Source organism: Mobula hypostoma, chromosome 2 (assembly GCF_963921235.1).
Source record: "Mobula hypostoma chromosome 2, sMobHyp1.1, whole genome shotgun sequence".
NCBI classification, from domain to species: Eukaryota; Metazoa; Chordata; class Chondrichthyes; order Myliobatiformes; family Myliobatidae; genus Mobula; species Mobula hypostoma.
In genome coordinates, this window is record NC_086098.1 from 115,796,644 (window position 1) to 115,809,584 (window position 12,941).

At 51.7% G+C, this 12,941-nt stretch overlaps 1 protein-coding gene across 8 annotated transcripts in view; it reads left to right on the forward strand.

Moving 5' to 3' along the window:
- Positions 1 to 12,941, forward strand: part of LOC134342402 (equilibrative nucleoside transporter 1-like) — a 150,605-nt gene that overhangs the window by 15,388 nt on the left and 122,276 nt on the right. For 4 of the 8 annotated variants that reach the window (XM_063040481.1, XM_063040485.1, XM_063040480.1 and 1 more), the window contains exon 1: positions 7,062 to 7,321. The exons of 3 other annotated variants lie outside the window; for them this stretch is intronic. The gene's annotated coding sequence lies outside the window, so the exon portion shown is untranslated. Of the gene's footprint in view, positions 1 to 7,061; positions 7,322 to 12,941 lie in introns of those variants that run through there. One more of the 8 variants, XM_063040487.1, reaches the window with a different exon arrangement.

Genomic DNA, 12,941 nt, shown 5'->3' on the forward strand with positions numbered 1-12,941 from the left:
ATCCTTGTAAATTTTCTCTGTACTCTTTCAACCTTATTTACATTTTTCCTGTAGGTAGGTGACCAAAACTGCACATAGAAAACTCCCAATCGGGCCTCACCGATGTCTTACACAACTTCAACATAACATCCCATCTCCTGTACGTAGTATATTGATTTATGAAGGCTGACGTGCCAATAGCTTCTTTTACATTCCCATCTACCTACGAGGCCACTTTCAATGAATTATAGATCTGTATTCCCAGATCCCTTTGTTCTATAGCCCTCCTCAGTGGTCTACTGCACACTGTGTAAGGTTCATTCTTCTTAAGTGCAACACCTTGCACCTTATCTGCATTAAATTCTATCTGCCATTTCTCAGCCCATTTTTCCAGCTGGTCCAGATCCCACTGCAAGCTCTGAAAGTCTTCCTTACTGTCCACTACGCTCCCCATCTTGGTGTCATCTGCAAAATTACTGATCGACTTAACATCCAGATCGTTGACATAGATAACAAACAGCAATGGATCCAGCACCAATCCTTCCAGCAATCACAGGTCAGAGGCAACCATCCACTACCACTCTCTGGCTTCTCCCACAAAGCCAATGTCTAATCCAAGTTACTACCTCATTTTGAATGCTGAGCGACTGACCAAGCTTCCATGTGGAACCTTGTCAAATGCCTTGCTAAAGTCCCTGTAGACAACATCCACTGCCTTGCCTTCTTCAACTTTCCTGGTAACTTCCTCGAAAAGTCCTATCCAGAATCAGAATCAGCAGCATGTTGCAATACATAATTTTAAAAAACTATAAATTACAATATGAAGTGTGTGTCCATTCAGAAATCTGATGGCAGACGGGATGAAGCTGGTCCTGACGTTGAGTGTGTGTCTTCAGGCTCCTGTACTTCCTCCTTGATGGTAGAATGAGGTGGGGTGGGGTGGGGTGGGGGGGGGTTAATGATGGATGCCACTTTTTAGAGGCATCCCTTTTTGCTGGTGTCCTTGATGCTGGATGGCTAGTGCCTCCGATAGAGATGGCTGTGTTTAAGACTTCCTGCAGCTTTCTCTGATCCTGTGCAGTCGTCCCTCCGTACCAGATGGTGATGCAACCAGTTAGAATGCTCTCCACGATACATCTGTAGAAATTTGCCACAGTCTTTGATGGCATACCAAGTCTCCTCAAATTCTGAATGAAGTATAGCCACTGTTGAGCTTTATTTGTAATTGCATCAAAAAGCTGGACCCAGGATAGATCTCAGAGATGTAGGCACACAGGAACTTGAAACTGCTCACCCTTTCCACTGCTGATCCCTTGACAAGGACAGGTGTGTGCTCCCTCGTCTTCCCCTTCCTGAAGTCCACAATCAACTCCTTGTTCTTACTGACATTGAGTGCAAGGTTGTTATGTCACTACTCTATCAGCTGATCTATCTCGCTCCTGTACGACTCCTTATCACTATCTGAAATTATGCCAATAGTTGTGTCATTGGCAAATTTATAGATGGTATTTGAGCCATGCCTAGCCACACAGTGGTGGGTGTAAAGAGGGTCGAGCAGTGGGCTCATTGAGGAGCGCCAGTGTTGATTGTTAGCGAGGAGGAGATGTTATTTCTGATCTGTACTGATTGTGGTCTCCCGGAAAGGAAGTCAAGGACCCAGTTTCAGGGCAATATAGAGGATCTGGTTTTGGAGCTTGTGGATTAGCACTGAGGGTGTGATGGTGATGAATGCTGAGCTATAGTCAATAGACAGTATAGATCTAGGAATTGCTATTGTCCAGGTCCTCCAAGGAAGATTGGAGAGCCAGTGGGATTGCATCTGCTAAAGACCTATTGTGGCGATAAGCAAATTGCAGTGGGTCAAGCTCCTTGCTCAGGCAGGAGTTGATTCAGGTCATTACCAACCTCTCAAAGTGCTTCATCACAGTAGATGTGAATGGCTTTGAGTGATACTCAATGAGGCAGCTTGCCCTGCCCTTTTAGGGCACTGGTATGATGGACACCCTTTTGATTCAGGTGGGAACCACTGACTCCAGCAGTGAGAGATTGAAGATGTCCTTGAAAATTCCAGTCAGGTGGGTGGCACAGGTTTTCAGAGCCCTGCCAAGTAAACCATGAGGTCCTGACACCTTGCAAGGGTTTACCCTCTTGAAAGATGTTCTGACGTTGACCTCCACGATAGGGGTCAAAGATGTTGCAGCAGTTCACACAGGTGTAGTTTTATTCTCCCTTTCAAAGTGTGCATAAAAGGTGTTGAGCTCAGCTGGGAGTGAAACATCACAAACATTCATGATGTTGGGTTTCATTTTGTAGGAAGTAATGGCCTAGAGCCCCTGCTAGAGCTGACATGCATTCCCTTCCATCTTTAACTTCAATCAGAGTTGTTTTTTCCCCTTAAAACAGTCTTCTGTAGGTCGTATCTGAACTTGTATAGTTCTGGATCACGGGTCTTGAACGCCACAAACTTAACCCTTAGCAGACTACGAATCTCTTGGTACATTCATGACTTTTGATTTGGGTATCTGTGGTATGTTGTCAAAGGCACACATTATTTACACAGGTCTTGATGATGTTGGTGACAACTGTGGAATATTCATTCAGATTTGAAGATGAATCCCTGAATATTGTCCACTCAAAGTAGTAATGCAAGCGTTCTTTCATCTTCCTTTATCATACCTTTTGGTCCTCACCAATAGTGCTGCGGTCTGTAGTTTCTGCCTATACTCTGGGAGTAGAAGTACAGCCAGATGATTGGACTTTCCAAAGTGTGGGCGTGGGATGGCACAGTAGGCATTTTTGGTGGTGTAACAGTGGTCAAGTATGTTAGCTGTCTGGTTAGTGGTAGCTGTTCTTAGCAGTCTTCACGCTGGCTTGATTGAAATCTGCAATGATAGGCAAGGCATCAGGGTGTGCTGTTTGCATCTGGTGATCATGGTGCTCAGCTCCTCCAGTGCCTGCCTGACATTGGCCTGAAGTGGAATGTACACCGCTACCAGAATAATTGGCAAGGTGTTCCAGGTTGGGTGACCAGTACATTAATATAGATTACAAACCACAATGGACCCAGCACCAATCCCTGTTGATCACCACTGGTCACAGGTCTCCAATCTGAAAAACATCCATCCACTGCTACCCTCTGTCTCCTTCCATCAAGTCAATCTCTTAATACCACACTTCCATCAGATCTCTCCAGTCTTTTTTCCATAGAAAGCAGTCCCAGTCTCTCTAATCTATGTCCCTAACCCAAGAACCATCTCACAACTCTAAGGTCCTCTCCTTAAAACTCTCAATTGTTCTTCCTACAATGTGGTAAGCAGTATTACACATATTGTTCAGCCTAGATCTGGCTTCGCATTGTCAAAAAACTGCAGTATATTTTACATTTTATCATACTCTCTGTGCCTATATTGGCAAAAGTTCTGAATATTTTGGGCCTGCTTATTAGACAACTTCCCAGGTGTAATATTGAAGAACTGTACTCTAGAACTATCTTTGCCTCTTGCCAAGCTATTCCAGACATTTTTAACACTGGCATCAACCCAACCATGTAGGAAATTGCCCAAGTACATCCTGTTCACAAAAAGCAGGACAATTTTAACCACATAGTCACTAAATTGCCAGCAGAGTGATGGAAGGTGCCATTGACAGTTCTATCTACTCACCACTGACCTGCTGAGGTTGGGTTTCACCAGGACTAACTACTTGGCTCCAGACCTCATCACAGTCTGTGTTCAAACACGGACCAAAGAGCTGAATTCCAAAGGTGAGCTGAGAGTCTGTCCTTGATATTAGAGCAGCATTTGACTGAGTATGGACTCCAGGAGCCCTGGTACAACTGAAGTTAATGAGCTTCAGAGGGAGAATACTCCAGTGATTGTAGTCACACAGAAGATGGTTGTTGGAGATCAACCCTCGCAATCTCAGGACATCACCGAAGGAGTTCCTAAGGTAGTGTCTTTGGCCCAACTATCTTCAATGGCCATCCTTCAGTCATAAGGTCGAGAGTGGTAATTTCTCTTGTTGATGTTTAATTCAATTTTCAACTCCTCAGTAATGAGATGGCTTGTAAAGCTTGACAACGTTCAGGCACAGGATGAAATGACCATCTCCAACAAGAGAGAGTCTAAGCAGGGACTCTTCACATTAGAGTTACTACTGTTGCCGTGTTCCCCGTCACTCATCTGGTCAAATCCAGGCAGCATCCTGGTAAGTCTCCTCTACACCCTCTCTAAAGTTTTTGCTTCCTTCCTATAATGAGGCAGCCGGAACAGAACACAATATTCCAAACGTGATTAAACCAGAGATTTCCAGAGTTGCAACATTATCTCATGGTTCTTTAGCTCTATCCCCCAACTAATGAAGGCCAGCACACCATACGCCTTCTTAACAACCCAATCAATTTGCGCGGCAACTTTTGGAGGATCTGTGGATGTGAACCCCAAGATCCCTCTGCTCCTCCCTCTGCCAAGAATCAAGCCAATAACCCTCTGTTCTGTCTTTAGACTTGACCTTCTTAAAGTGAATCACTTCACACTTCTCTGCATTGAACTCCATCTCCCACTTCTTGTTCAAGCTCTGCATCATGTCAATGTCCCATTATAACTTACAACAACCTTCTATAATATCCACAACTCCACCAACCTTCATGTCATCTCTAAGCTTACTAACCACCCTTCCACTTACTTGTCAAAATAATTTATAAAAATCACAATCGGTGGGGATCCTAGAACAGATCCTTGTGGAACACCACTGGTCACTGTCTTCCAGGCAGAATATGCTTCATCTACAACCATTCTTTGCCCTCTATGGGCAGGCTGATTCTGTATCCACACAGCTAAGTTTTCTTGGGTCCCATTCCTCCTGACTTTCTGAATGAGCCTACATTGGCGAACCTGGTCAAAGGCTTTACTAAAGTCCATAAACACCACGTCCACTGCTCTAACTTCATCAATGTGCTTTGTCAGATCCTCAAAGAATTTAATCAGGCTTGTGAGGCATCACTTGCCTCACTAATCAGACCATGCTCATAAATCCTGTCTCTAAGAATCTTCTCCAATAATTTGCCCACCACTGAAGTCTATAATTCCCAAGGTTTTCTCTCCTCCCTTTCTGAACATAGGAATAACGTTTGCCACCTGTCAATCATTCCTGCAGCCAGTGAGGGTGCAAACTGTGGCAGTCTTTCCTCTCGCTTCCCGTAGTAACCTTGGGTATATCCCAACGAGCCTTGGGGATTTATCTAACCTAACCTGAGGGGCAACTTCTTCATGCATCAGCTGGTGGATGTATGGAATGAGCTGCCAGAGTAATCGATTGAAATGGGTACAATATCAACATTTCAAAGACATTTGGACAGGTACATGGATAGGGGAGGTTTAGAGACATATGAACCAAATGCAAGCAAATTGGACTAGCTTAGATGGGCATCTTAATTGTGGACGAATTGAGCCAAGTGCTTATGCTTCAGTGCTGTATCATTCTCTGACTCATTTACTGCAGCTTCAAGAACAGCTCAAGGACTTGGCTTGCTGCACTGAGTGAATCACTTCCTAATATTGACTATCCTTCCACCATGCCATATCAATCAGGTGTGTGTCGGAACTGCATCCGGAGTAAGGAACAAACTGCTGCAAGGACTCCGCGGATCAGGCAGCATCTGTGGAGGCAGAGGCATTCTTGATGAACCTGTATCAGACTGTAGCTCCAATACAGTCACAAACTATAATTCTGTACAGTTCCATAGAGAATAAACCCCCTCCTCACCTCGTGAGTTTGTACAGCCGTGTACTGATTGATGTTCACCGTGTACAAACATTGACTCCATGCATTCATATAGTGATTGACCCTTAGCCAGAATAAGCAGTGTTTGTACAGCTGGACACAGACTCGCCTTCAGTCTGAGGACAATTCTGACTCTGGATTATCACATGCCTATAGACAGGGCAGATGGTCAGAGTCTTTGTCCTAGGTTGAGATGTCAAATCTTGAGGATGTAGATTTACCATGGCAGAGGGAAAGTTTAAATGAAATTTACATGGCAATTTTTTTACACAGATTAGTTAGCACCTGGAATGGGCTGCCAGGGGAAGTGGTGGAAGGAGATGAGATGGTGATCTTTAAGAGGCAGTCACAAAGATGGGGAATAGGGGGTGCTGGATCAAGTGTAGGAGGTTGTACTGTTTAAATTTGTATCATGGTCGGTACAGACACTGTGGGCTGAAGGGCTGTTCCTGAGCTGTCCTGTTCTGTGTTTTAATATAACGTGCTGTACAGAAGCAGAGTATTCATTGTCGTGGGGGAATGGATAGTTTTGATATTCAAAAGGGATCCGATTGTCTTGTACACCAGCCACTGAAGCCACAGAATAAGATGTGAGGGCCTTCGTTGCACAAAGATGTTTCACTGCAATTATACAAAGCTCTTGTGAGACCAAAGTGGAGTACTGTCCACAGTTTTGGTCTCCTTATCTAAGAAAGAATGTCCTTGCCACAAACAGAGTCCAGTGAAGACCGGTTCAGATTCAAGTTCATAGTCATACACAGGGTACAAATTCTGTGAAGGTTGGACTTTTGCAGAGGCAACACAGTACATTACAAGAAGACAAGTTAACATGAACTTAAATTAGCATAAATAATACATCATTTCCATGTCTACAAAATAAACAGCAATGTAACACTGGAGAGACAGAGATTGAGGAAAGATTGAGCAGATTGGCACTGTATTATCTAGAATTCAGGAGAATGAGAGGAGATCCTGTCGTTACAGGGTTTAGCCGCTGGATGCAGAGAGGGTGTTGCTCACTGGCTCTGTGGACACAAGCTCAGTTTAGGACTGAGATGAGTGGAAATGTCCACGCAGACAGAGGTGGTGAACCTGTAGAAACCTCTGAGACTGTGGAGGCTCTGTCACTGAGTTCATTCAGAACGCAGACTGACAGATCTCTGGATATTGGCAGAACCGAGGGGATGGTGGGGATCGGTGATGAACATTGGAACAGACTTGCAGGGTTGGAAGGTGACCTCTGTAACTATTTCATATCTTGTGTTTCACATTGACTTTCCCACACCCAGGGAGAACAGTTTTTTCTGCTCACACTGATAAGCCAGAGTGCAGTTTAAGGGCAGGGAGCCACACTGTGAAGGTGCCAGGAGTATGATCTGTTTGCTCGTTGCTCCTGGCTAGGGCCGGCTGTGTGCAGACTGCTGAGGTGCCTTGTCTATCTGCCTCCCCAGCTGGGTCCTCTCTGCATTCCACACTCCGTACCCTGTGGAGTACCATACCGAGCCTAACCTGGCCTCAGTCCAGAGGTGCCGACGAGGCAGCCAGAATCGATCCCGCACAGGTCTGTCGCAGTACAGCAGTGTGAGGTCCAAGGAAGGGAGGGAAAGGCACATTGGTGCTGAAGGGATGTGGGTGTGCTCAGGGAGTGCAAGGCTACAGAAATGGGGTATGGAGCATGGGGCTGGGAGAGGAGATGTGCTGAGGGGGTGCGGGGTGAAGGAGGGGTCAGTGGGGCTGAGGGGCCATGGGCTGTGGGAGGAGGTGTGCTGAAGGGGTGCGGGCCTGAGGGAGGAGATGTGCTGAGGGAGTGCGGGCCTGAGGAGTTGTGCTGAGGGGGCGTGGGCCTGAGGGAGGAGATGTGCTGAGGGGGTGCGGGGTGAAGGAGGGGTCAGTGGGGCTGAGGGGCCATGGGCTGTGGGAGGAGGTGTGCTGAAGGGGTGCGGGCCTGAGGGAGGAGATGTGCTGAGGGAGTGCGGGCCTGAGGAGTTGTGCTGAGGGGGCGTGGGCCTGAGGGAGGAGATGTGCTGAGGGGGTGCGGGGTGAAGGAGGGGTCAGTGGGGCTGAGGGGCCATGGGCTGTGGGAGGAGGTGTGCTGAAGGGGTGCGGGCCTGAGGAGTTGTGCTGAGGGGGCGTGGGCCTGAGGGAGGAGATGTGCTGAGGGGGTGCGGGGTGAAGGAGGGGTCAGTGGGGCTGAGGGGGCGCGGGCTGAAGGAGGGGTCAGTGGGGCTGAGGGGGCACAGGCCTGAAGGAGGAGGTGTGCTGAGGAGCACAGGGGTTTTGGAGGGAATGGTGCTGAAGGACTGCAGGGCTCTGGAAGGGAATGTGCTGAAGAAGTGCGAGGCTACAGGAGCAGAAGGTGCTGAGGGAGTGTGGGGCCGTGGGGGGGAGTGTGATGAGGGAGTGTATTGAGGGAGTGTGGGGCCGTGGAAAGGTGTGTGATGAGGGAGTGTGGGACTATGGGAGGGAGTGTGTTGAGTGAGTGTGGGGCCGTGGGGGGGAGTGTGATGCGGGAGTGTATTGAGGGAGTGTGGGGCCGTGGGAGGGAGTGTGATGAGGGAGTGTATTGAGGGAGTGTGGGGCCCGAGGTAAAGTGTGTGATGAGGGAGTGTGGGACTATGGGAGGGAGTGTGGGGCCGTGGGGGGAGTGTGATGAGGGAGTGTATTGAGGGACTGTGGGACTATGAGAGGGAGTGTATTGAGGGAGTGTGTTGAGGGAGTGTGGGGCCGTGGGGGGGAGTGTGATGAGGGAGTGTATTGAGGGAGTGTGGGGCCGTGGAAAGGTGTGTGATGAGGGAGTGTGGGACTATGGGAGGGAGTGTATTGAGGGAGTGTGGGGCCGTGTAAAGGTGTGTGATGAGGGAGTGTGGGACTATGGGAGGGAGGGTGTTGAGGGAGTGTGATGAGGGAGTGTATTGAGGGACTGTGGGACTATGAGAGGGAGTGTATTGAGGGAGTGTGGGGCCGTGGGAGGGAGTGTGATGAGGGAGTGTGGGGCCGTGGGAGGGAGTGTGATGAGGGAGTGTATTGAGGGAGTGTGGGACTATGAGAGGGAGTGTATTGAGGGAGTGTGGGGCCGTGGGAGGGAGTGTGATGAGGGAGTGTATTGAGGGAGTGTGGGGCCGTGGGGGGGAATGTGATGAGGGAGTGTATTGAGGGAGTGTGGGGCCGTGGGAGGGAGTGTGATGAGGGAGTGTATTGAGGGAGTGTGGGGCCGTGGGGGGTGTGTATTGAGGGAGTGTGGGGCCGTGGGAGGGAGTGTGATGAGGGAGTGTATTGAGGGAGTGTGGGGCCGTGGGGGGTGTGTATTGAGGGAGTGTGGGACCATGGGAGGGAGTGTATTGAGGGAATGTGGGGCCGTGGGTGGGAGTGTATTGAGGGAGTGTGGGACTATGAGACGGAGTGTATTGAGGGAGTGTGGGGCCGTGGGGGGGGGAGTGTGATGAGGGAGTGTATTGAGGGAGTGTGGGGCCGTGGGAGGGAGTGTGATGAGGGATGTATTGAGGGAGTGTGGGGCCGTGGGGGGTGTGAATTGAGGGAGTGTGATGAGGGAGTGTGTTGAGGGAGTTTGGGGCCGTGGGGGGTGTGTATTGAGGGAGTGTGGGGCCATGGGAGGTGTGTATTGAGGGAGTGTGCGGCCTTGGGGGGGAGTGTATTGAGGGAGTGTGGGGCCGTGGGAAGGAGTGTGATGAGGGAGTGTATTGAGGGAGTGTGGGACTATGAGAGGGAGTGTATTGAGGGAGTGTGGGGCCGTGGGAGGGTAGTGTATTGAGGGAGTGTGGGGCCATGGGCGGGAGTGTGATGAGGGAGTGTATTGAGTGAGTGTGGGGCCGTGGGTGGGAGTGTGATGAGGGACTATATTTAGGGAGTGTGGGGCCGTGGGTGGGAGTGTGATGAGGGAGTGCATTGAGGGAGTATGGGGCCGTGGGTGGGAGTGTATTGAGGGAGTGTGGGACTATGGGAGGGAGTGTATTGAGGGAGTGTGGGGCCGTGGGGGGTGTGTATTGAAGGAGTGTGGGGCCGTGGGGGGGGGGAGTGTATTGAGGGAGTGTGATGAGGGAGTGTGTCGAGGGAGTGTGCGGCCGTGGGGGGGAATGTGATGAGGGAGTGTATTGAGGGACTGTGGGACTATGAGAGGGAGTGTATTGAGGGAGTTTGGGGCCGTGGGAGGGAGTGTGATGAGGGAGTGTATTGAGGGAGTGTGGGGCCGTGGGTGGGAGTGTATTGAGGAAGTGTATTGAGGGAGTGTGGGACTATGGGAGGGAGTGCATTGAGGGAGTGTGGGACTATGGGAGGGAGTGTATTGAGGGAGTGTGGGGCCGTGGGGGGGAGTGTGATGAGGGAGTGTATTGAGGGAGTGTGGGGCCGTGGAAAGGTGTGTGATGAGGGAGTGTGGGACTATGGGAGGGAGTGTGTTGAGTGAGTGTGGGGCCGTGGGGGGGAGTGTGATGCGGGAGTGTATTGAGGGAGTGTGGGGCCGTGGGAGGGAGTGTGATGAGGGAGTGTATTGAGGGAGTGTGGGGCCGAGGTAAAGTGTGTGATGAGGGAGTGTGGGACTATGGGAGGGGGTGTGGGGCCGTGGGGGGAGTGTGATGAGGGAGTGTATTGAGGGACTGTGGGACTATGAGAGGGAGTGTATTGAGGGAGTGTGTTGAGGGAGTGTGGGGCCGTGGGGGGGAGTGTGATGAGGGAGTGTATTGAGGGAGTGTGGGGCCGTGGAAAGGTGTGTGATGAGGGAGTGTGGGACTATGGGAGGGAGTGTATTGAGGGAGTGTGGGGCCGTGTAAAGGTGTGTGATGAGGGAGTGTGGGACTATGGGAGGGAGGGTGTTGAGGGAGTGTGATGAGGCAGTGTATTGAGGGACTGTGGGACTATGAGAGGGAGTGTATTGAGGGAGTGTGGGGCCGTGGGAGGGAGTGTGATGAGGGAGTGTGGGGCCGTGGGAGGGAGTGTGATGAGGGAGTGTATTGAGGGAGTGTGGGACTATGAGAGGGAGTGTATTGAGGGAGTGTGGGGCCGTGGGAGGGAGTGTGATGAGGGAGTGTATTGAGGGAGTGTGGGGCCGTGGGGGGTGTGTATTGAGGGAGTGTGGGACCATGGGAGGGAGTGTATTGAGGGAATGTGGGGCCGTGGGGGTGGGAGTGTATTGAGGGAGTGTGGGTATTGAGGGAGTGTATTGAGGGAGTGTGGGGCCGTGGGAGGGAGTGTGATGAGGGATGTATTGAGGGAGTGTGGGGCCGTGGGGGGTGTGAATTGAGGGAGTGTGATGAGGGAGTGTGTTGAGGGAGTTTGGGGCCGTGGGGGGTGTGTATTGAGGGAGTGTGCGGCCTTGGGGGGAGTGTATTGAGGGAGTGTGGGGCCGTGGGAAGGAGTGTGATGAGGGAGTGTATTGAGGGAGTGTGGGACTATGAGAGGGAGTGTATTGAGGGAGTGTGGGGCCGTGGGAGGGTAGTGTATTGAGGGAGTGTGGGGCCATGGGCGGGAGTGTGATGAGGGAGTGTATTGAGTGAGGGAGTGTGTGAGGGACTATATTAGGGAGTGTGGGGCCGTGGGTGGGAGTGTATTGAGGGAGTGTGGGACCATGGGAGGGAGTGTATTGAGGGAATGTGGGGCCGTGGGTGGGAGTGTATTGAGGGAGTGTGGGACTATGAGACGGAGTGTATTGAGGGAGTGTGGGGCCGTGGGAGGGAGTGTGATGAGGGATGTATTGAGGGAGTGTGGGGCCGTGGGGGGTGTGAATTGAGGGAGTGTGGGACCATGGGAGGGAGTGTATTGAGGGAGTGTGGGGCCGTGGGGGGTGTGTATTGAGGGAGTGTGGGGCCTTGGGGGGTGTGTATTGAGGGAGTGTGCGGCCTTGGGGGGGAGTGTATTGAGGGAGTGTGGGGCCGTGGGAAGGAGTGTGATGAGGGAGTGTATTGAGGGAGTGTGGGACTATGAGAGGGAGTGTATTGAGGGAGTGTGGGGCCGTGGGAGGGTAGTGTATTGAGGGAGTGTGGGGCCATGGGCGGGAGTGTGATGAGGGAGTGTATTGAGTGAGTGTGGGGCCGTGGGTGGGAGTGTGATGAGGGACTATATTTAGGGAGTGTGGGGCCGTGGGTGGGAGTGTGATGAGGGAGTGCATTGAGGGAGTATGGGGCCGTGGGTGGGAGTGTATTGAGGGAGTGTGGGACTATGGGAGGGAGTGTATTGAGGGAGTGTGGGGCCGTGGGGGGTGTGTATTGAAGGAGTGTGGGGCCGTGGGGGGGGGAGTGTATTGAGGGAGTGTGATGAGGGAGTGTGTCGAGGGAGTGTGCGGCCGTGGGGGGGAATGTGATGAGGGAGTGTATTGAGGGACTGTGGGACTATGAGAGGGAGTGTATTGAGGGAGTTTGGGGCCGTGGGAGGGAGTGTGATGAGGGAGTGTATTGAGGGAGTGTGGGGCCGTGGGTGGGAGTGTATTGAGGAAGTGTATTGAGGGAGTGTGGGACTATGGGAGGGAGTGCATTGAGGGAGTGTGGGACTATGGGAGGGAGTGTATTGAGGGAGTGTGGGGCCGTGGGGGGGAGTGTGATGAGGGAGTGTATTGAGGGAGTGTGGGGCCGTGGGGGGGAGTGTGATGAGGGAGTGTATTGAGGGAGTGTGGGGCCGTGGGTGGGAGTGTATTGAGGGAGTGTGGGGCTGTGGGTGGGAGTGTATTGAGGGAGTGGGGGACTATGGGAGGGAGTGTATTCAGGGAGTGTGGGGCCGTGGGTGGGAGTGTATTGAGGGAGTGTGATGAGGGAGTGTATTGAGGGAGTGTGGGGCCGTGGGGGGAGTGTATTGAGGGAGTGTGGGACCGTGGGTGGGAGTGTATTGAGGGTGTGTGGGGCCGTGGGGGGTGTGTATTGAGGGAGTGTATTTAGGGGGTGTTTGGGACGTGGGTGGGAGTGTATTGAGGGAGTGTGGGGCCGTGGGAGGGAGTGTATTGAGGGAGTGTGGGGCCGTGTGGGGTGTGTATTGAGGGAGTGTGGGGCCGTGGGGGTTGTGTATTGAGGGAGTGTGGGGCCGTGGGTGGGAGTGTATTGAGGGAGTGGGGGACTATGGGAGGGAGTGTATTGAGGGAGTGTGGGGCCGTGGGTGGGAGTGTGTTGAGGGAGTGTGGGGCCGTGGGGGGAGTGTATTGAGGGAGTGTGGGGCCGTGGGAGGGAGTGTATTGAGGGAGTGTG